Raw genomic sequence first — 22,291 nt, 5'->3', positions numbered from 1 at the left:
CAACTTTCAGCAAAATTGGTAGGGACAGGAGTAGGGATGTGTGAATGAACAAGAATTGAGCTTGCTGAGGCTCTTCTGTTTCCATACTGAAGCTCCTTCCAATTTGTTTCCATATCAGATTGTGAGCTTTGTGTTTTTCTTCTGCACAAAAAATTGTGTGAATTTTCATGCACATTTTTTCCAAATGTACACATCAATTGTGTATGCATTTTTCCCCATTAAATACATTGTGTTTGTGTGCATTTTCCAATTTGGACATTTTTCAAACATACACATTTTTCAAATGCATTTTTGTTTTTGCGCGAATTGCATCACAAGCTTGGAAATGTACCAACTTCAAACATCAGATTTCATTTGGGTCTGTGTTAAGTTCTGAGAGGTGCTAATTGGATAAATTCAGGTCAAAAATGAACTGAAATAGATTTCCCACCCATCCTAATAGGAAGCTGATGAAGTGAGCTTATAATAGGTATGACTATTAGATTATAGAATTTTTCTCATGCTAAAGTATGTATCCTCTGTTAATACAGCTTTGTGAGTGAGAAGGAGCTGTCCTATTGCCTGGTTCAAGATGCCACACTGATAGTGCTGGGCGATAAAATGCTATGTCCCATATCCAAGGCCAGAGCATGAACAACTTTTGCCACCACAATGGTTCTCTCCCATGGATGGCTCCTATGCTGCATTGGTAAAGTGTGGATGTTTTTGATCTCATGAATAGTTCATGTCCCAAGTCATGGTCTGAAGGCACATGAGGCAGCCACCTTGCTGAAGCTAAGCAGGTGCTTGGAGGGGAGACCACCTGGGAACCACATGTAGCCACCTTGAGTTCCACGATGGAAGAAAGCTGGGATATAAGTGTAAATAAATAAATAAATGTCCGCACTTTTCCTTTCAGCATCTCCCCTACCCAGGGTTGGCTGACACTTGCGTGGGTGGTACATATGTGATCCCTTAAGTCAGCTTTCCCCAACCTGGTGCCCTCCAGATGTTTTTGACTACAGCTCCCAGAATTGCTGATTATTGGCCATGCTCGCTTGGGCTTATGGAAGCTGAAGTCCAAGACCTCTGGAAGGCACCATGTGGGGAAGGGCTGCTGTAAATCTATCAGTCACATCAAAACATTGATACATTACTGATGGGGGTGGCAATGACAGGGGAGTGACTATTGTAGCAACAACCATATCACAAATGTAATGCATGAATTGGGATTGAAATGCATCTCTTTAGAACGGAGGTGTTTCTCTAGTTGAGCAATTATTTGCAAATCGTTCTTCAATCTACTTCCAAATGACTCACCCAGCAAAATCTGGCCCTAAGAGAAGATTAGAACTCATTTGCCGCCTGCCTTTACCAGTTAATCTAAAAACAGATGGAATATGAGATTAAAACTAGGAATTGACGAGTTCTGTGGCATACAAACTGCTTACTTAGTTGAGCAGCTATGTAAAAACAGACACCAAAATAATTGTTGTTACGCTCTGCTCTGTTGTTGTTGTTTCATCCAGAAGATGTAGACTGCGGATTTTTTCAATTTCCCTCTGCATGGCTAAAATATTTAATTTTACAGCCATTTTCATGAACACGAATTACCTTGCAGCCCAAAATCGGGGGGGGGGGAGGAACCCACAGATTTGCAAATGAGTGTTCTTTTTGTAGGGAAAGACAGGCTTTTGAAATCCTTCATTAAATCCTTCAACAGGCTGAATGTCCAGGGACAGTGGGGATTTCTCCCTTTCTCTCTCTTTTATAAATCTTATATCTTTTGAATTTGTTAGGTAATTTCTCTGGTGCATGTCAGAGGGAAGAAAAAAAGCTTTCAGGATGTATTTCTGCCCTCTTTGAATATGAGCAACAAAGGGAGTCCCAAATGCATACTCTGCAGTGTGTGTGTGCGCACGCACATGTGCTATACCTAGAATAACATATTATGGATTTGGAGGTGATGAAGGCTAATTATTTGCCATGCCTACCAGGCAATCTGTTGGTTTCAGGACAGAAAGAGCTAAAACTCACTGCATATTCTTTCCTTGAACTGGGAATCAACTTCAGACATAGTTTTCAATAAAATAGCAAGCATCTGATTGCCATGGTAACGTTAAAACAGGGTGGACCCTGTAGCATTTTTGATGCGGAAGAATTACAATAACATAAAATACCATTAATCTCCAGATACCCTTCTGAAATAGCTGTCTCTAACTTCTATTGTAATGAGTCACATTAGTTATCTCTTTGCCAGCCAAAGACGAAATGCTTTGTGATTGTGCTAGAGATTTTGTTATGAACAGTCACAATAAATGAGATGCAAGGAAAACTTGGGCAAAGGAGAGGCTCACACAGGCATGCACTGAACCTAAATAAAAGAAAGATTTCAGGAAAAATCTTAAATGTCTAAATTTGCATTTTTTTTAACTTTGGCATTTTTAATTTCAGAATCAAAATTTGGCATACAATTTCAGAATTCAACTGTTTGTATCAATTCCTTCTATGCAAATGATTTTTGTTTGAAAGAATAAGTGGTTTTGGAACAATTTTTAAAATGCTGCTGCAATTCAGCTGTCAAATATGTCGAGTTCTGATGGCTACTGTATGTCAGTTGTCAAGTTCTATTAAATCTGTAATGTTAATATATCAGATACTGCCAAATGTTGACTGCTGCTGAAGAAGCATTGGTTGTCAAATGCTGATGTTTAATATCAAATATTTACTGAATATCTGCTGAATATTCATTCACACATACGCACACACATATGCCCAAGAGAATATTTAGCAATTATCCATCACTGAAGTGCAGAGGATAATTTTGAGGATAAAGTTTTGAGACATATTTGTTCCCACTTGATTTCTCAACAACTGATTACTCAGTTTTGGGGCCCAGTTCAGATGGTTGCCAAAGGATGATTCACACATTCAACAATGTCAAGATGCAATCATCAGTGTATTAATCAATGTGGAGCGGGAACTACAATCACACCTACTGCCCCTGCCCCTAACTCCATGTGTTTATCCAAATCTGTGAAGGAATGCACAGCTTGTCCATGTGCAGACTTGGTATGCTTCAGCCTTCAGCTTGTGTAGCGGCTCCCATACTCCGTTATGTCTGACATGAGTGCTCCATGCTCAAACAAACCTTAGTCCAGCACTTAGGGGTGTACGAAATCCACTTACTGTTCCAGTCGGGGCATCCGCTGGGGGGGAGAGGCGCTCCATCCCTCCCCCCAGAATCCTTGACGGGCAGGGAGGCGATCCGGTCCTCCCCCCTGGAATCCTGCCTGGCCGGCTCTGCTCCATGGTGGCTCCACGGAGCAACCGGCCAGGGCCGTCAGCAGCCGGACTTCTGGCCGCGGACGGGCTGCTGCAGACGCAAATGGCAGCCACTGTAGCGGCTGCCATTTGTGTCCTTCCAGGCTGCCGTGATAGGCTACATATCACAGCACGCCCCCCACCCCCAAAAACGGTGTACGCAAATGGCAGCTGCTACGGCGGCCGCCATTTGCTTTCCCTATTTTTCACCGTTCTAGCCTATGTAAATATTTACATAGGCAATTACGGTGAAAAAAAACAGGGAACCGCAAATAGCATAGTGGGCGCTTTTTGCGTTTCTTTCTTTTTTCACCGTAAAAGCCTACATAAATATTTACATAGGATAAAACGGAGGGGGGGAAAAGAACACAAATAGTGCCAACTACACTTTTTGTGGTTCCCTATTTTTCGCCGTAATTGCCTATGTAAATATTTACGAAGGCTAGAACGGCGAAAAAGAGGGAACGCAAATGGCGACCGCCATAGCCACCGCCATTTGCGTACACTGATTTTTTTGGGGGGGTGTTAGCCGTGATAGGCTACATAAATTCTTACATAGCCTATCACAGCTTGAAGGACGGCAATGGCGGCCACAGCAGCCCGGCCGCGGCTGGCCAGGACACCAGCCACCGCCACCGCTGCCGCCGCCGCCAAATCTGCTGCATCCGCCCCAGGTAAGTTCCATCCTGGGGGATTCCGCGGGGGAGGCAGGAGGCCATTCTGCCATGGATTCACTGGAATCCGTGGCGGAATTCTCTGCCATCCCTACCAGCACTACAAATTGTGTAGTGGTGAAGCAAGTGAGTCTTCGTGCCTCACCCTGCAGATAACATGTTTTATGATGCAGGTGTTCCACAGAGATGCCTGATTCACACCATTTCCTTATTTTCATAGGCAAAGAATGGTACAAATGTATGTATGTATGTATTTAGTTGCCTCTATGCTACTTGACATCCTAGGATCTCTAAATAGTTTACACAGAATTACATATAATACAATATAGACCAATATAAAAACAGTATAAAACAATAAATACCTTAAAAACCTTATAACAAATTAGACAAACTAGCATGCAAACTATTCATTCAACAAAAAATACGTTAAAAATATTGCAACAAATTAGGCAAAGTAGCATGCAAACTAATCATTTGGAAAACCCTACCCTTCTGATTACATATCTGTGTATTTGTTGCTTCAGATAAATGTCTCATGCAATATCACTTTTCAGTGAGGTGTAAACAAGCAATGAGAGCACATCTCCTAAGCCCACCTCCCTCCTCCGCCTTCCCCAAACAGAATATAACTTGGTATTCTGATCCCATATTCAGGTCCTGTAATGCTCCTAATTATATCATGGTGCAGGGCTAGGAAACCTTTTTTGTCTGTTGAGGGCCACATTTCCTTGGGGATAATCTGTCATGGGTTGCATGCTGGTGGTGGATGGGGCCAAAACCAAAAGGACCACCTCCTTTTCTTTCTCTTACTCTTTCGAACACCTTCTCTTTCTCTCTCTCCTCCTTTCTTTCTGACCAGTGAGCTGCCGGTGAAGGGACAGATCACTCTTGTCAGAGGTCTGTACAGCTTATTTGCAGAGGCCTTTTGTAACTAGGCCGAAGTCCACATGAAATTAGGTTAGGGTTGTGTATGGCCCTAGGGCAGCAGGATATCCAGCCCTGTCATAGAAAGTGTGATGGTGTTTGAACACCTTCTCCCAACTCCCCTGTAAACCCACAACTTCCTACCCATGACCATCCCCAATCCCAGCCAGAAACCCTATAGCCTGTCCTTCCCAACCCACTTACCTGGCCTTGAGGCAGACACAGCAGGAGGGTAGCTGGAGGGGAGAATTGTTGCTACTGCTCTGCAAAGACATCAGGCTCCCTGCGAATGAAAGATCCCAGGACTCCTTATGCCAGGTAGAGAGGGCAGACCTTCCTGACACTGACGCTCCTGCAGTTCCCAAGCCAGTTAAGTAGGGAGCAAGAGGAGAGGATAGAAGAGCAGAAGGCACTGAGGAGTTGTTCCCTGGCTTGGGTTACAATCTGAGCTAAGGAAAAACTCGAAGGGCTATAATGCTTGCCCCAGATGGAAGGTGAGCATTATGAGTTGCTGAGCCATATTCTGAACCAGGAAATTATAAAACTCCATGTCATCATCACTGGAAACATTGGAAGCAATAGGGAAGGTCTGATGCATAGCTAGAGCAATGCAGTCATGGCTGATACCTGCAGGTCTTGTGCTTGTGTTATGACCTCCACGTTTTTACTTTACCAAAAGTAACCACAGAAATAGTACATGCACAAGGAAAGATATTATTTCATATACTAGTGATTCTGTAACTACTTACTATACCGATTTCTGTGTGTGTCCCATTTTGTTTAGAAATAAAGAGACTGGGAGCTGTTTCTAGATAGTCCTTATCTTCAGACCCTGTAGAAGAAACTGTGATGGAGTATTTTTAAATTAAAAACATGGGGTTAATTCAATAGGATTAAAGCCTGACTAACTTGTTCTGGATCCAACACACTCTCTATGAATCAAATGTAAACTACTTCATTTATTGGTCTGTAGTGCAACTGGAGCTCATTGGAAGCATCATAACAGACGGAGGAATTTGTAGGTTAAAAAAAGCTTATCTTTGCCTGCTTATCAGGTCTATAGATTCATACCATATTTGCATCTGGGTGGATCTACGATTCATTCAAATTGCATTATACTGAAGTGCTCACACACTACGCTATTTTATTGCACAATTTATGGCCGACATGCTAACTTCTTTTCATTCCATTATTCATTATTCTCCAATTATTCATTTAAAATGGGTTCCCCTGAAATGCTAAAGGAATTGAAATGCTCTGTCCACATTTGCACTAAATGAATCCATTATGATTACTGCTACTAGAATGAATATCAAAGAAATTAATCATCATTAAGAAGATATTGAAAAGTGTTCATCTGACGTTTCAAACTCTGGCCTCAGTCCAAACAAAGCTAAGCACATTTAAGTCCCATTGATCTTCAGAGGGAGCAAGTTAAGCACTTGCTTAAGTCACCCATTGACATCAATCATTTAAAATATGCTTAAAGTTTTGTTGGATCATGCTGTGTATATAAATCGGAATGTCTCTGGAAGCATGAGATGAAGACAACAGTGAACATCCTTATAGCAGAAATAATGATGATGACAATGATAATATTGTTGTTTACATTGTTCTTGTTATTATGTTTATAGTAACATAGTATACTAGGCTGTATTAACAAGAGAGAGTGCTGGATCCCAGCCCACTCTCCATACTGCCTTATTTCAGCATGTGGTAAAAGTGAAGTTATCCCAAGCCTGGCTCTCTGCTTACCTTGGCGGGGGGGGGGGGTATTTGCACCATCATGCTGGGTACAAGCAGCCTCTTCAATGTGCACCTAGGTGGCATATGAGCCATGTGGTTGTGCTGTATGATTGGGGCATCTTAGGGACTTGGAGGGAAGACCTGGGAGGGGCAGTTATCTCTCTGGTCCACCTGAAATGAATAAATCAAAGGCCTCCACATGGCTTTGGCCATTGCTGTCACTAATTTCGTGGAGGAAGCACCTACTGAAGAAGAGCTAAAGACCCAAAGTTTCAGGGGGGGCAGGTGAAGATGGAGGACAAGACCAAAGATGGAGGGGTGAAGACCCTGCCTGTCAAACTCTAAATTCCAGTCACCTTCTTTAGCTACAGGAAATAGATTAAACCTTAGCACATGTAGCTTAATGTTTAGGAGAGAGTTCAGCAGTGGAATAAGCTTTCTACTCTACGTGAGGAAGCTTTCTTCCAATTGAACTTTTCAAGAAATCTTGTGCAACTAAGAAATCTCTCAGGAACAGCCTGACTTTGAATCACTTCACACACTGTATGTTTAAGGGAATGTTAATGATGAGATGCCTAAGGGCCTTGAGTCATGGGTCTGTTTCACTGTGGTTCCTTCCTACATCATGAAGCTAGTAGTGGTTCAGATGACACCTCTCTCACACACTAGGAATGTACATCTATATTGGTGTAGAACCATTCTCACATGCACCCAACATGTGGACCATTGAAGATATAGCTATTGGGAGTGGGGCTAATCTGTATGGTGCTATGATAAGGTATATGGTGTGTGTGTGTGGGGGGTGGGTGGGAGGTCATCTGCAGCCCCTCTTGTCAAAAGCATCAAGTCATATTAAAGGAGTCCACAACATGTCTCTGTCCCATGCCAGTACTGTTCTGGTGCTCAAGAAATGTATGCAGTGCTGGTGTGGGAAGGAGCTATGTCATATACTTGGTGACAACCTCTGGTTTGGTTTGGGGAATGCATGAAATGGCCTTAGAGCCTGGGACTGGACTAAATTATCTGTTTGGGCCTCCTGGCTCTATTGCTAAGGAAATACTGTCTTGGAAGTAAAACTGTCTACTATGTATGATTTTCACTTCTAGATAAGAGTGTTTGGGGAAAACAGAATGGGAAATGTCCCCATGCCATTGGTTTGGATGCCACTATAAACAATAAAAGTTCACTTTAGAAATAAATCAACAAAGCTTTGATTTGATGTCAGAGTGTCTACAGCAGACAGTGCAGGAGAAGAATAAATGATCGCTGCTCTGTCAGCACTGGCAGTGAAGCCTATGTCTTCTCCACCAGGAACCATAAGCTGTTAATCTTCCCATTTTGTGAGGATGGTCATTCTTCGGGGACTGGAAATCAGCTTTCTTTTTAGCGTGCAAGAATTTCATGGCACAAAGCTGAGTTTCTGCACTTTTATAAGTAACATCATCGCTTTTAAACGCACACACACAAGTTAAAACTACTCAGTGCTGTTATTAGGGTAGCCTCACATACCCTCAACTTGAGGCTACAGTCCCTGTTGATATAATTCTCACAAATACTAACTTAGTTGAACCGAATGTGCAAGTCAGGTTCTCAAGTATACTGTATACATGTAATCTGGCTATGTGAGACGGGGCTCAAGAGCCATCCCACTGCAGTATGAAGTGAAGGTAACTGTAAGTGAAAACTTGCATTGCCATGACAACCCAACAGAGCAGTCTATGGCACTCCTGAAAAAAAAAATATAGCTTCAGAATGTTTACAGGAATGAGGGGATAAGAAAGCAGCAAAATGCTCAAGGTTTTAAATTGTTAGCAATCACCTTGATTCATCCAGAGGTATAATTAAATTAGCAGCCCTCCACTCTCAGTCTGCCAAGCAAATTAGAACTCCAAGCCCCCGAAATCAACAGTGCATCCAATATTCCTGTTGGGGTATCTTAAATATATGAGAGGCAAAGAGCAAATAAATTCTATAGGCAGATTCAGATTTCATCTTTTGCACATACATCCATAAACATATCTTGCAAAGCAGTATTGGACTTGCATATTACAAATCAGACTTGTGCATTGTGAATGTATAGAATATTACCTTCCCATTTGCACAGATACACAAACACCTCCCACAGCTGTAAAAAAAAGATCACTGTATTGGAATTTACATTCTGATACCCCAGTGAAGGCAATGTCCAGGACTGTATGGGCTTTCCTAGTGTTGTATGTTACATGGTTCATGTTACTCCAGCAAGCGTGTGCTAGCTCAGAACAAGGAAGCACACAAACATGTCTGCCTAATAAACTATCAGTTACCACCAAGCTGTATCACTGCACTGGCAGCCTTTTCGTTACAGCCAAGATAGTGCAAGAAAAGACAGAGGAAGGGAGTTATGGTTCACCAAGTAAGGCGTAGGGTGGATGTTAGGGAAATGGTGAAGCAGGGCTTGGAAGGCTAAGAGCAACCAAGGGTTCTTTGAATTTAACTGGAAAAGAGTGGGCCATGGGAGGGGCGGAATGTATAGAATTAGAGAAGTTTCAGGAAAAAGAGGAAGAAATAATGTATCTGCCTTGTTTCAAAGGAAGGGGAACACAAAGGATTGCACTTTTGGGTTGATCACAATCACTTGAAAGCTCATTGTAGACATGGGCTATCCTGGCTGTTACCAGCCTTGGGGCAAGGATGGGAATGAGAACCACAATGTGTACCATCAATTGAATTATCCAAAGATAGTTAAACTCTTGATCATAGGTGGTGATGGGGAAACTCAACAGCTGGCTGGGCTCTTATTAGAGCCTCCCCCCCTCCACATTTTGAAATATAGTTCAAAATCAGAATATGGAATGGAGAGCTCTGGAGCTTGGCTTCTGCTTCAATTCTGACTAGTCCAAGAAAAATAAGAAACACAAAGAGAGACACTCACACTTAGGAGAAGGAGGCAAGAAAATGAAGCTAGCTAAGTGTGTGTGTGTTTGGCCTAAGACCCTGGAATACCTCCGCACAGCTCCCTGGGCTCCCAGCTTGTAAATCACTGTGCTTAAGACAACTCATAATACTGCCAATCACACTCTCTCCAATGGTAAGGCATGGCTCCCTGAGATTCTGAAAGGCTCCTAAGTGGACAGTGGCCCCCAGATTGTGGTTGTATAGCCAGTGCAGGAGGCCCATGGGTATCCCAGGCAGATCCCTTGAGTTTGCAGTGTGATTGGGCCATGCCAACAGAATGGATGCCAGCTGGAAAGTCACAATGGGTGCTTTGCAGGGGCTGAAGCTCTGTCTGGGTATAGTAGGCAGCAGGGCTATCTGGGCATACAAGAAAGTGATGTGGTGCAAGCAAGAGGAGAGCCCTGGCTCTGGAAACGCACTGAAGAGCTAGAAAGGATCATGAGGAACAGACTTTGAGCCAAGTGAATCTCAGGAGGATCTTGGAGCAGTGTGACTGTCTGTCCAGGCAGGATCCCACCATGCTGGGTGGTTGGTCTCAAGTGCAGTTAAAGACTCAAGGATAGGAGCACAGAGAGGCTTTGGATGGTCTCAGGATATGGTAGAACAAAGGAATCAAAGTTCTGGCGCTGTGGAATGAAAGGGAAACTTCATTTGGATACCTGGCTACTTGGTTGAATTAAAGCTAGTTGAGTAAGTATTAGAAAAGCCATTTTCTGAGAAACAGTTAAGCAGAGGTATTCATAATAAAAGGGTACCATGAGGGTTTCCCAGATGGTGCATCTGATTTATCTTGAGGTGAGGATCCTTCAGGATTAGGCCATGTTTCCTGCTGAAACTACAGATAGGTCAGTTTGAAGGTATCCTCGTGGGTTGCTTGGCTAGGGTAGTGAGTTTGAGGTCAGGAAGGCATTTCCATTTATCCAGAGTATGCAAATTTTGCTTACTTCAGGAAGGCAAACCTCCTGAAGTAAGTTACAGCAAAGGATACACAAGACAATGAACTTCAGTTACAATAAAAGCACGTAGCTGAGCATACTACCGCCATGCTCCTCTTGTCCCTAGCTGCCATGGGACTCTTGCCCATGCAGTCTTTCCCAGATAAAAATACGTATTAGACATATTAGAAAAGATGCTATGGTGATGCCCACACAGATCCGAAATACCCATTTACCCAAACCATCCTGGCGGAGCTTTTCGATTACAAAGCTATCTTGTGGCTCCCTATGATCAACTTTCTACATGCTTTGTAGGTAAAAATCAAATCACTTGTATTACTCCAAATTGGATGCCACTTCAATTAAGCTGAGGTGTCAGACATTCATAGGGTGAACTTTCTTGCTGGATACCTTTCAGACTGTGAGGAAGATCTTCCTCGTCAGGCTGCACAATCAGGTGGGTTTCATCCTTCAGGAAGTATGAAACCCACCACTTGTGCTTTCAAACCTTTCCCTTCCTAGCTGCTTAGATCTGCCAAGGGGAGCTGGTGTTTGGAAGGTGGAAATGAAGAGTGCTTCCTAAGGGGTGATCTTCATGGCCTTGAAGGAATCCACTCAAAAGAAACCCTGGTATCTCCAACTTAAAACATATTCCCTTCTGTCTCAACAATCCTATTTCAGCAAGTTGGTTGTGCCTGTGTTGAAAACCCAGAACCAGGAGTTCTTGGATGAAAGTTTAGATCAGGGATGCAGGACCTTCAGCCTGCAGGACTCATCAGGCCTGCAGAGCCTCCTTGGGTTTCTCCAGGACAGTGAGACTTGTTCTCCAAGCCCTACCCCAGAGGAATCCCTGCTGTTATCTCTGATATGAACATACAAAGAGCCATGCTGGATCAGACCAAGGGTCCATCTAGTCCCACATTCTGTTCACACAGCAGCCAACCAGCTGTCAACTGGGAACCCATAAGCAGGACACAAGTGCAAAAGCACCCTCCCTCCCATGTTCTCCAGCAACTGGTGTACTGCCCCTTATACTGGAGGCAGCCATCAGGACTAGTAGCCCTTCATAGCCTTCTCCTCCAGGAATGTATCTAACCCCCCGATTTGAGATTGGAGATAACAGCAGGGCTGAAGGCTGAAAGGGGCTGGCACTGGGAGGAACAACTGCTCTCCCCAGTGACAGCTGAGTCTTTTGCATCACTCAGACTGCACAACATGAAACCAGATACCCAGGCAGCACTGAGATTACACCTGCTCCTCCCATTGCCAGCTGAGTCCCTTTCTCTGTGCTGAGAGAGGCATGGAACTGATTACTTGTTGATTTTCTATAAGCTCTCAGTGGTTTCAGTACCATCAGTGGTGGTATCCTTTAGAGCTAGCGAGCTAGCTTTCTTTCTCACCATTTTTGGAGTCACTGAATTTGGGATGGCTTTGGGGAAAAACCCCAAAATGAGGTGAAGCGGGTGCAAAGTGATTTGTGTCATTTGGGAGGAGAGGGTTACTATGACAATTTCTTAACTTCTTTCTCCTTTTTGATCTGGCTGTCCCATCCTTCCCTCCCAGTGTGCTTCTGGGCTGCACTGACTACGTCAAACTGACTATGTCAATAGGATTCCCTATATGCTTAATTTTAGGCCTGTATAAAGCCTACATTATCTTACTGCTTAACTGCAGCCTTCACTTCTGCTTTTGTGAGGAGACAAGTACATGGTCCCCTGAGCCTAGCTTATGAAATTAATGCTGTTCAAAAAAGGATTTTTTAAAGATTGTCTCTACTGCTTTATCCTAGTGCCCAGGTAGATCTTATGACATTTAGGCATGTTCAGACACCTAAAATGGGTCGTCAGCATGTAATCCACTGCACGTAACTCCTCCATCATAAGAAACAGTTGAACGCTGGCTTTACTGAAAGGTTTATAGCACAGCAAGAGGTAATCACATTAGCTGCTTGTATCACTTGGACTGTACATTACATTAACATAATGCAATTTTATAGCTTAAAGAAATATTAAACAGAAATGAAGGCAAGTGGTGTCTTGCTAATGGATTTTCAACATCTCTCATCCCTTCTCAGCTGCAGTGTCTATAATCAGCCTGAATATTATTTCTTATTCTTGAGAAAAATGTGTTCCTTGAAAACATTTTCTTCCTGCACTTTATCATGTGATCTGCAAATTGACAGATTAATAGCGCCACAGTGATTTAGAATTAGACTTGCATTTGAGACTCTTAAGAAATACAAAGTATGGGAAGTGAATGACCTACCCATCATAATCTTCTTTAAATTCCCATTACGGGTTACTACACAGATACACACACGCCCAGGGTGTGGTAGCTGTAGTTCCTAAGTGTTTGGAGTAGCACACACGTGCACACACACAATATGATTTTATTAGAAATTATTACAAATACGTAACTCACTTTAAAGTAAATGTCACTATTCTAAGCCAAGTCACTAGAATTCATCATAACTGGCATCTGGTTTACATTTATTTCATAATTTCCTCTTTTTAAAAAAGGATTCAGAATGCATATGAGCTTTATACATGGTTCTATACATTTTTCCACTAGTATGCATGCACTGAGATTTCTTTTTTCTTTTTATAATATGTATGTTGTATGCACACCCACCTTCCAGCAGCATAAAATAACTTTATGATATGAACTGTCGTGGAAATGTTGATGGCTTTTTCTTTGTTGAAACTTTTTTTTTTCAGTTTCAATTATAACTGCAAATGTCTCCATCAGTTATGTCTGTAAGACTTCTTGAATATAAAGTAATTTATTTATTATTAAGCATTGCTGTTTGAGCATGGTAGAACCCCATTCATATCCCTCACTCCTTGAAATTATGGATTAGATTCAAAGATCCCTGAGTGTGTGCAGAAGGCACTCTCATGTTCTCACACCTGGGATGCTGTAGGTTTTCCTCACACTGAAGCTCCCACCAACCACACCAGAAAATTGAGAATGATGGACAAATTGATCAGTTTCACTTTCTCCCACATTCACTTAAAAACAACAACAACAACAACAACAACTCCCAAGTTTTTTCTATCTCAAACATGGAGAAATGTGTGGATTTCATTAAATTCTTATCAAAAACTAATTGAAATGAAATCCCACCCATCAGCCACATTCAACAGATACAACAATTCCCACAAAGGGGGGGGACACCATGTTGTATCTGTTAAAGATGGGGAGCCTGTCATAAAAAAGAGAAGCCCTGATTCAGCACTAATATGGTTGAATACGTAGGCATTTAAACACAGTCTTTTTAGAGCTAAGTACTCAAAGCCCTGGGCCTGGATGGAAGAATCTGTCAGTTTCAGCTTTTTTCACATTCTGTTTTTCTTTGTTTTAATCTCAAGTTCAGTTCTTTCTGTCCCAAATATGAAGAAATGTGCAAATTTGGGTAAATTCGTATCAAAAGCAAACTGAAAAGAAATTCTCACCCATCCTTAGTTGGGAAGCCTCCAAGAGAGACGTGTGTGGTGTGTGTGTGTGTGTGTGTGTGTGTGCTGGTGAGAAATAAGGGACCACTCTGTGAACAAGCAGAAGAACCTGTTTGCACAGAGAATGCAAGATCATCCCAGAGTGCAGGACACGGAATAATGGGCTCAAGTTACAGGAAGCCAGATTCTGGCTGAACATCAGGAAAAACTTCCTGACTTTTAGAGCAATACGACAATGGAACCAATGACGTAGGGAGGTAGTGGGCTCTCCCACACTGGAGGCATTCAAGATGAGGCTGGACAGCCATCTGACAGGGATGCTCTGTCTTGGATTCCTGCAATGAGCAGGGGGTTGGACTCGATGGCCTTGTAGGCCCCTTCCAACCCTACTATTCTATGATTCTATGATTCTATGAACCATACTGGAATATTTGGATCCAACTGTTTGTATCACCATTATTGTTTCATAACCAAAGGCTAGATTAGGAGTAGGGACTCAAATTCCTTTCCACTCTCGTGTTGTTACTCCTTCTGCTCTCAGGAAACACGAAGGATGAATGCCAGAGAGAAGAAGCCTGAAGCAGCTCTTCCTTCAGCTCCTTTTTTGTGGACCATGGTCATTGCAAGACACCAACAATATGTAATGAAAACCATGTGGGGGTCCTGAAAAGCACTAGGGAGCCATTGGACAGCTAACTACCTGTCTGGTGCCTCCAACTATGGCAATCAAAATACATTTTCTTCCATATATGCCATTTCTCTTATACTGAAGAATGCTGATGAAAAGTGGAGGTCAGACAGACTTATATTTTTTTCTGGCTTCCTTTGTTGGAAAATGTCATGTTTTGGCAGCCGGACATTTGCAAATACTTTTAAAACAACTGTGAACATGCACGTCTGCTTTGGGGGTGAAATGAGGAAGAGAGCACTTATTTTTAGGTATGTGTGCGCGCACACACACACACACACACACACCAAATAACAAATGATTCTGTGGTTATTTGTCTGGTGGGGCAAGTCTGAGCTTTTATGATTTGTTGCCTGCAGCTCCAGAAATGTGCAGCTGGAAATCATAATTCAAGGCCAAGCCATGATTCTGGCTTTCCACTGCAGTTGGCACCACTCACTCCCCTTTGCTTTCTGCTCATTAGAAACATAAAATACAGCACTGAGGGGCTATGAGAACTGATATATTTGGTACTTAAATTCTAATTTGGACATTAAAAGAAATCTTCATGTAACAGATTTCATTCATTTGTGCAATGTAGCAAGCTTTGATTTAGGCAATCAAGATGTTCTCTGTATCTAATTGTATATACTTTTTCTTACCTTCTAATGCCAAGCACTGAGATCTCAAACTTGCATGTATTTTATTTAGAATCCCACAAGTCAATGAAACTGAAAGTGTTGTTAATTATCAGTTAAGTTTTCTCGGTAGACTGTAAAAAGTCCAAATGAACCCAATCAGAAACACATCTTCTATGGGTATTAGAAAACTCTCTCTTTTTTTAATTTTAAAAGGGGGGACACTGCACACAAATAAGGACATTTTGGTGTTTGTTGTCAAATGTTTATAGAAACAGACGTAGCTAAAGATACAGAACTATAAAATATATGCATCATATCTAAAAAATAAAGCCACTAAAATAGAAATAGAGCTTTGTTGGTGGAGACTATAGTCTTCACCAGGGCAACACTCAGATTCAAGCATACTAATCTTCTAGCCTGATCAATGTTGAGTGTCTTCATCACACACATGAGTCATTGTACCAGCAAATACAGGATTAGGAACTGGTACCAAGTCAGAGGTTGCACCCTTGTGCTGCCATCACAAACCAATCCCAGCTGGTTCACTGGCACAGCAGTGTGCCAGCAACAAATACTCACCATCACAATATGCAGAATAGTGATGTCCCTCCAGAGAGGCCATGTGATGGGACAAGATTCAGAATGAACAAATAATGTGGAAGGCGAAAGCATTTCAGCCACCACCGAGCCAACTACATTGGTGAAGTTGGCAATATGGGAATTCTAGCCCATATATATTATGATATATTATGATAGGGTCTACCATGACTGACAAGTGGCATGGCAGAATGGATGTGCTCTGTTCTCCAATTATAGGGTGTGAATTTTGCTGCACTGGATCAAAGCCTTCTTTTCACTGTTAGAAATATGGGGCAGGATCCAATATAGCCAATGCATTCCCACTGATTCTGTTGCCCCAGGGGCACCCACCAGCACTAGCACAACAGAGAGTTACACTTCCTAAAGTAACCCTGGACATGAGCAGAAATGCTTATTCTGGATTGGGACAAGCCAGTGGAATGCCCTTCTGGGACTGGGAGTTCTGCTCACCAGCCTGGTTCAGGAAATGCATGTTTCGGCTCATTCCTGGCTGCTTTAAAACCCACTAGCTCCCCATTGCCCTAGTGGTGGGTTCCACTGGTGCATGGGAAGTATAGCATACTGCCCGGTAAGTTTTGTATGATTAGAGTATAACTATCTAGAATCCTGCTCAGAAAGTTAGCAGTTCCCACACAATTGCTTGTGGGCTACTGGTGAGCTTGTGACCTGACAGGGATGACACAGAGGGAATTGTATGACTTTGTATTTGCATGTGTAGTTTGTACAAGGGGTCTGGGAATTATTTGTGCCATTATGGGAGCCCTTTACATGTTACCATGACTTCCACTTGTACAGGCCTCATAAGAACATAAGAAGAGCCCTGCTGGATCAGACCAAGGGCCCATCTAGTCCAGCATTCTGTTCACACAGTGGTCAACCATCTGCCCACAGTAAACCCACAAGCAGGACAAGAGTGCAACAGCACCCTCTGCCCATGTTCCCCAGTAACTGGTGTGGTGCCACAACATAATTACTATCAGACTGCAAAAACAATAGCGGCTCTGAAAATGTGTCTAGCTCTATCTGTATGGCTTTTGCTTTTAATCAAGGGGAATAATATGAAGTGGCGTAACGGCACTACTCAGGCAATCTGTTCTTTTAAAATGTTTTGCTTTAATTATGGGGTTTTATTCTTTTATCTTGTAGTTCACTGCTCTAAAATCTTTGATGTGAAGTGGAATATAAATATTGAAAATAAATTAATAATAAATAATAAATAAATATCAAGATTCTAAGTTGTCCTGCTCCTAACCAGTGCTTATTGTGGTTGAAGTCTACAGCCCTATGCATACTTATCTGAAAGTACATCTCATTACACTTAATGCTTCTGAATATATATACATTGGGTTGAGCTGTAAATCTTTTTTCAGCCCTTGCATTGATTACAGCATTCTCTCTCCACTTACTGGTGATGCTAAACTACCATAGCTGTTTAAGCTACACACTGAAGTGAAAGACTTTTAGTATGAGGAGACGTGCATTCAGATATCATAAACAGATTCTGCCCCTGAGCTATGGACATTCCCATATGCCATAAGTGATCTCGTCATGCTATATATGTACAGAAAATGTCAAAGTGATGAGTGGACTGGGGTCCTTGGTTGTTCTTCTACCTATGATTCAGGTCAGGATAATTCTAGGAACTAACAGCAGCTTGCAGCCTTAATGGCAAATGGTGCATCACAGGCATCATAGGAACACAGGAAGCTGCCTTATACTGAGTCTGACCGTTGGTCCATCTAGCCCAGTACCGTGGACACTGACTGGCAACAGCTCTTCAGGGTTTCAGGCAGGGTTCTTTCCCAGCCCTACCTGAAGATTCCGGGAATTGAACCTGGGACCTTCTGCCTGCAAAGCAGCTGCTCTGCCACTGAGCTATTGGCTCTCCCCATTATAAAGTCCAATATGCAGGGTACATCGGGGCAGAGGTGATCCACTGCCCACCTTTTGCGACAGCTTCCTTAGCTGTTTTAGAATGGCTAAAATGGAAGGGGGGGGCTTGGGGATTTCATTAACGGCATCCTTTCCCTCCATAATTTGAGCACTGAACTGCTGAAGCTCAGGTCAGGACATGTTGGTGGGGGAAGGGGAAACACCCTGGTTTGGAATATTGCCTTAATGTGAGGGACAGGACTGTGGAAGTGGTTTACAAGCTGGTGCAGTAAGGTTGTTGCGTGTTCTCACTTGAGGATTAAATTATGTATTAGCCCCACCCATTCCAGCCTGGCTTGAGAAAAAGCTGATAAAGATCTCGATGTATTGCTGGAAATGCGAGAGAGACTCTGAGCTGCCATATAGGCATTCCACTATCTCTAAAGTCCCTTGGCTCTGGCCTGTTCCTGGTAACGTTCAAAGATGGTTTTCAGGGATTGGAGTAGGCCATTTTCAAAGGCTGTCCTTTTGCTACAGAACTGGGGTTAGCTTAACTGGCCTGCTGGGTGAGGGTCTTCATGCAACCCCATAGAAAGATTCAGTGACATGGTGTCTTCACTATGATCTCTGGGGTCCTGACCTCTCATTCTCTGTGATGTACCCCGGCACACTTTTGTCTACTGTCTCCAGATCATATTCAGATATCCATCCATCCATCCATCCATCCATCCATCTCTTGTTGTTGTTCAGTCATTAAGTCATGTCCGACTCTTCATGACCCCATGGACCATAGCACGCCAGGCCTTCCTGTCCTCCGCTCTTTCCCGGAGTGTGCTCAAATTCATATTCATTGCCTATCTATCTCTAGCCATCTACCTATCTTGTTCTTGGGTGAAATAAAAATTAAATAAATACATTTATTTCTAGTCTAAATAATTATTTCTACTAATCTACTTGGGACAGAACTTTTGCTAAAAAGTTTGGTGTCTGTATTTTGAGATTCCTCCAGATCCTTAAAAACACCACACAGACAAGAAAGCTCTTTCAATGGGCAGTATGTGGCATCAAGCAAATAATATGATGAACAAATCTAGAGCCTTGTTTCTCTCATAGTTCTAATAGTTCTGAAGAAATGAAGATGTGCTCCTTTGTTTGCTTCCTAACATGCATCTTCAGAATATGCATTCAGAAAGTTATTGCGAGAAGAAGCCATTTGATGGGTACACCCAGAAGGCAGAAAAATGCAATGGTATACTAGTATCTGGTGACCAAAGCATCAGACGATATCATTCACCATACAATGATGTAATAGGCATATTATGGCATATGGCACTATCTAGTGTGTAGTGTGTGTGTGCGTGTGTGTGTGTGTGTGTGTGAGAGAGAGAGAGAGAGAGAGACTGCCTTTGCAATATGTATAATATGAGACTATACATATTGCAAAGGCAGCAGTGGAGGTAGGGAAGAGTGAGGAGGAGACTATGGAGACAAAAAAACTGGTACAGTGGCATTGTGGGGAGATAAAGGTCTGTGTTAGATATATTAGATTATATACAAGGGGTTACAGAGTCAGATGGCCTTGTGATCACTTCAAAGTGTGTTTTTGTAGCATACACAATGTGCTAAACAGTGATTGTATAGGACATCTTTAGTACAAGAATTTATTCTATGGATAGTCTAAAATAGAGACAATGGTTTGCACTCACTTTGCATAGATCCACATATACAATTAAATTTCACTTTTACAGTTGCTGATTGTTCTGGAATCTTACTTGCAACATTATGCAGGGGGATAATTCTGTTGGGTTCAATGGCATTGCTTCCATGCAGTTAAGAAATATTGGCTGAGAGTGGGTTCACTGGTCCAAGCAACATTTACTTGGAAGTAAATTCCATGGATTTAAATACAATTATCTTCAAAGTTAGTGGGGAAATAGGACAATATGACATCATCATGCATGACACAGTGATATAAATAAAATCAGAATGACTCCTGCTTTAGGAAAAGCATTCCAGAACAACAATAGCCATTTTCATGCATTATCCACATGTAGGATGTATTCAAGGATACAAGCGGCAAGATAGTGTGTACTACTGGTCCCACCCCAATATCACATATGCCATTGTTCCATCCATCCATCCATCCATCCATCCATCCACATTTTTGCCCTGAACATTTACAAAGGGCAACATACGCATGAGCCATTCAATGCGCCTGAATGTGTATAGGAATTCAATGCAATTGGACCCCAGATTGCACAAGGGTAATGTCCAGCTGCTTATGTGTAGGCATCCATTTGCAGATGTTGTGGGTGAATGTACAGACGTCATGGGGGAACTAGTCGTATGGTCCTGGTCCTCTTCTTATCCACACACATGGAAAATGCATTAAGAGGGGTCTCTAGGGTAATCACCAGGTTTGATTTCAGACAGGGATATTGTTGGTCTGCTGGCAATTATTCCAAACCTTCCTTATTGTCCAACTCTATCAAGTTTACTTTCCATTATGAGGGGGAAATGCTGATAACATGCACAAACCCTTATATAAACTAGGCGGGATGAGGAAAAACAGGCTGAATGCGCATCAGAATGCACATTGGCATGCTCATCTGAGCGCAGATCAAACAGCATGGCTTTATTTTCAATGGCTGTGCATTCTGATGCACATTCCCATCTATACCAAGCCATCTATGCTAAAATGCACACCACTTTGTGCAATAGTTTTTGCAGAAATAAAACAAGCAAAAACTTGTGTGCAGAAATTGTTCTGAAAAGCAATGCTATCCAAGACACCCTATGGACTTCTCATGGATATTTGAGAGCATGGAGAGTTAAAGTGGAAAACCCTGAGAACAGGTTTTGCACACCCCAAATTATTATTTATGTTTTTACTTCACATAATTACCAGATTGATGCCAATAATTATTGCAGGTATTAATATTAATAGTCTAGTAATTCCAGTTGCCATTCTTGAATTGATTAACTTGAACCACCTATTTGTTTTATAGTAATCAAGCAGAGCCATTTTTAAAAGTTCCCATGTAGATGGCTTGATGTAGTAAAAGACTTTGTGAACTTGATATGTTTATTCTCTAGGTGAGAGGTGGAATGACCTAATGCACTAGAATACATAATTCATCCAGATCCCTGAAAAGTACTACTGTCTCAGTCTAGTTGCTTTAAAGTAGGCTGTATGATTCATTACACAACTACTCACCAATCAGATAGTTGGTGTTGTCAGATTTGACAATACTGAAAACTGTTACAGGGGGTGAGTTCTCTTGAAGCAAACAATACTGGCCATCTATGTAGCCCTGATCCTACAGCTAGAACCTTGTATTCAGCAGCCTTTTGCACAGGCAGTTCCCAGTCCAGAAGAAAATCAGTGCAATGAGCTACCTAACTCTACTGAAACTATAGAACATGGTTTTCAAAACTGACCTGCAAAACTGATGGGCCATTCATGCTGAAATATCATTAAAGGCTCTGTACACCTATGTAGCTGCTCCGGGAATCATAGAATCATATAATAGGAGGGTTGGAAGGGGCCTATAAGACCATTGAGTCCAACCCCCTGCTCAATGCAGGAATCCAAGTCAGAGCATCCCCAACAGATGGCTGTCCAGCCTCATCTTGAATGCCTCCAGTGTGGGAGAGCCCACTACCTCCCTAGGTACTGGGTTCCATTGTCGTATTGCTCTAACAGTCAGGAAGTTTTTCCTGATGTTCAGCCGGAATCTGGCTTCCTGTCACTTGAGCCCATTATTCTGTGTTCTGCACTCTGGGATGATCGAGAAGAGATCCTGGCCTTCCTCTCTGTGACAACCTTTCAAGTACTTGAACAGCGCAATCATACCTCCCCTCAGTCTTCTCTTCTCAAGGTTAAACATGCCCAGTTCTTTCAGTCTCTCCTCACAGGGCTTTGTTTCCAGTCCCCTGATCGTTGCCCTCCTCTGAACCCTCTCCAGTTTGTCTGCAACCTTCTTAAAGTTTGTCACCCAGAACTGGACGCAGTATTCAAGATGAGACCTAACCAGTGCTGAGTAGAGGTGAACTAATACTTCCTTGGATTTGGAAGCTATACTTCTATTAATGAAGCCCAAATTTTATGTTTTATGTTTTAAATATAGCTAGCCAAAGTTATGAATTTCTTTAACATTTAGTGTCTATCAAAAGACTTATAATTTCCATTGAAACAAACTCCAGAATTAGGCTACTGTGGTAAGTGAAGAGTTAATATTTTTAGGAGAGAGTTAATATTTTCCCATCTGCCTCCCAGAAACTGAATGGGAAGAAAAAGCCTTGGTGTGGTTGTTGCTATTGAAGTGATGGTGGTTGTTCAGATGACTGACTGTAGTTAGAGGCCCTAGGCCTTAATTGTGTTACTACAAAAAACTGTGTTTTATATTAATATAAACACTTCCACTTCATTTCTAAGCAGCTGTGTCTGTGCTTAGTGAAAGCCAGAAAACAGCACTTTATTACAGTAAGAATTACATCCATTAGGGGTGGGCAGATCACTTACCTGGCTCTGTTC

The sequence above is a fragment of the Heloderma suspectum genome, chromosome 1 (assembly GCF_057233095.1).
Source record: "Heloderma suspectum isolate Gila_16-S chromosome 1, 16-S_ref, whole genome shotgun sequence".
Taxonomy (NCBI): Eukaryota; Metazoa; Chordata; class Lepidosauria; order Squamata; family Helodermatidae; genus Heloderma; species Heloderma suspectum.
This window is presented reverse-complemented; position numbering follows the sequence as displayed.